Here is a 2,857-nt window from a genome sequence, read left to right as displayed (position 1 = left end):
CTTTCTGACTTTCTGGGGAGCGCACATGTCCTATAGGAAAAACCTCTCTAAAAAAAGAAAAAAAGGAAGTAATACCTAGCAATTAAAAAAAAAAGTTTTTTTTTAGTTGCCAGAGGGTGCATGAGCTTGTCCGGTGGGGCTGGGGAGGAGAGACAGAGCAAGAGCACCCCCAATGGAGCATGGAAATACTGCAGTTCTTTTCCCTCCATTTCTCCATCCTGTCAGGATTTGGGGCACACACCCAGCATGCTTTTCAAGCCACTGAGGCCAAGTTTGAACCATGGTTAGCAACGTGGAATACAGCTCTATTTGCACAGAGTTTAACTGCCGGCCCAAGAACTACTGATTTTCATCAACAGTGGGTCACTCTCAATGTAATCATGTGTACTGAAGAGAAAGGCCAAAAAAGAGTACATACTACTCTATGCTTCTCTCTCTTTTTTTTTTTAAAAGAGAGATTTTTTGCTAGAGTGTGAGTGTGCTCACTGGAGAGACTGAGACAAAGAGACCGAAAGGGAGAGATCACCCCCTAGAAGGGATGGCCATGTACCCTGGGGGGTGATTTCTCACTTTTCCTCTCACTGTCTGTCTCTCTCCTACCCAGTGCACTTGCCCTAAGGCAAAAACATTGAACTAACTAAAGAGTTGTTTATTTTTTTTTTAGGAGAGGTTTTTGCTATAGGGCATGTGCCTTTGCCAGAAAGACAGAGACAGAGAGACAGAGAGACAGAAAACGAGAAATCACCCCCCAGGGGGCATGGCCACACTGCAATTCCTTCTCCATTCTCCTCTCGGGATCTTGGGCATGCATGCACATGTGCCCAGCATTGAGTTTAAGACACCGGGTCTGGGACTCGAACCATGGTCGACTACATGGGAGTCCAGAGACATAGCCATTACGCTAACTGCTGGTCCCAAGAGTCATTTTTTTAAAAAAAGGTATAAAACACAAAAAGATGTTCAGCATCATTAGTTATCATAGAAACGCAAATTAAAACACACGATATACCACTACATACCTACTCAAATGGCTGTCGCTTTTTGAAAATAGTGACAATTCCAAACACACACTGGTGAGGATGTACAGAAATGGGACTCTCATACATTGTTGGTAAAATGGAAAATGCACTGCAACTGCAAATTCCTGCCATGCCACTTTGGGAAACAGCTTGGTAGTTTTTCTTTTAAATTTAAACATACACTTATAGGATCTAGAAATCGCATTCCTAGGTATTTACTAAGGAGAAGTGAAAACAGTATGGACATAGAAAAGCCTGAACAGAAATGTTTCCAGGGGCTTTACTGAGTCAACAAAAACCAGAAATGTTGCAAATGTCCTTAAACTTTTAAGTGAGTAAACAAAACGGTTCATCCAGAAAATGGAATAGCACTCAGTAATAAAAAGGAACAAGGTACTGATATATGCAGAAAAAAACAGATGAATCTCAAATTATGAGAAAAAAGGCTACATCATGCATGATTTTCCCCCTATATTATTATTTTTATTGCCAGAGGGTATGTGTGCTGGCCAAAAAGAGCGAGACAGATAACATCCCTTGATTGGCCATGGTCATACGCCACAGTTCTTTTTTCTTCACTTTTATTTCCTATTGGGATTTTGGGCATGCGCGTGCATGCATGCACAAGCACCAGGCATGTTTTTCAAGCCATGGAGCCAGGATTCGAACTGCAGTCAATCATGTGACATGCACAGCATTTAACCACTGTGCTACAGAGCTAGTCCCATAATATATGATTTATGATATTTGTAGGACAATAAAATTGGGCCACCCAGTGGCCTTGTGGTTAGGGTGGCTGGATCCCACATGGCTGATACCATGGCCTGAGAAACAAGCTGTGTGCATGTGCATGCCTGCCTAAAATCCTTGGAGGGAGAGCTGGAGAAGACGGGATTGTGGCATGGCCGTGCCCCTTGAGGGTGCTTTCTAATTACTAGTTGTACTCGCTGTCTCTCTCTCTCTAGCAAGCACACGAGTCCTCTGGCAAAAAGGAAGGAAGGTAAGAAGCAGGCAAAATTAGAGAGTCCATTAGATGACTTGCTGCTAACAGGTGCTAGGGAGTGGGGGCGTATACCGATGGGGGGGCAGGAGCACCTTGGAATGATGGACATGCTCCATCTTGATTGGTAGATCTTATACGAAACAAGATCTTGTGCAAAATTTACAGTACATTAAAAAAGGATAGATTTTGCTGTATGTAAATTATACTTCAAAAACCAGACTTAAGAGTAATTGTAAATAAATAAAAGTACACATTTAAAAGCTGTGTGAGCCATGAAGGTAAAGCATGTCTGGTGCGGAAAGAGGGAGCTTAACTCTAATGAGGAAGACAAAGAAACGTGCCCCTCTCTCCCCTCCTCAGGGGAGTCAGGGTTTAGAGCACTGGGCTTCAAACACTTGCTCTCCTCCTTCTCCTGAGTTTCGAGGAAGATTCTGCCCACCCTGGCGCCCTGACCTACTCTTCCAATGGAAGCAGCATTTACCAATCCTGGGCTCTTGGCTAACAACACTGTTGTAAAGAACTTAGTGCGTTCGAAGGTGACAGCCCTCCTTTTGACTCAGACGTGGGGATGTACAGAGAATGAGAAAGACAAATTCTGGGTGCTAGAGGCGCCATCTCTTGAGCAGGATGCAGAGCTCAGGGCTGATCACCGGGCTCACGGGGCTTCCCAGGGCACTTTTTTGCAGGCACAGGTGCGAAGGTCTTCAGGTTCTGGACAGGTTCCAATTCGAGCGATTACATTCTCTCCCCCTTAGGACCCCTGCTGATCTGGTGGATTCGGAATTCTTACCCACTTCCTGTACGAGCCACGGCGCAGAGCTGCTGTGCAGCTGTT

General features: G+C 44.6%; 1 protein-coding gene across 1 annotated transcript in view; it reads right to left on the bottom strand.

The window, feature by feature from the left end:
• Positions 1-2,857, bottom strand: part of BTRC (beta-transducin repeat containing E3 ubiquitin protein ligase) — a 236,702-nt gene that overhangs the window by 15,450 nt on the left and 218,395 nt on the right. The gene's annotated exons all lie outside the window — the stretch shown is intronic.

The sequence above is a fragment of the Tupaia chinensis genome, unplaced genomic scaffold (genome assembly GCF_000334495.1).
Source record: "Tupaia chinensis unplaced genomic scaffold, TupChi_1.0 Scaffold144255_1, whole genome shotgun sequence".
Classification (NCBI taxonomy): Eukaryota; Metazoa; Chordata; class Mammalia; order Scandentia; family Tupaiidae; genus Tupaia; species Tupaia belangeri.
The sequence above is the reverse complement of the archived record's forward strand: the minus strand, read 5'-3'. Positions and strand labels throughout refer to the sequence as shown.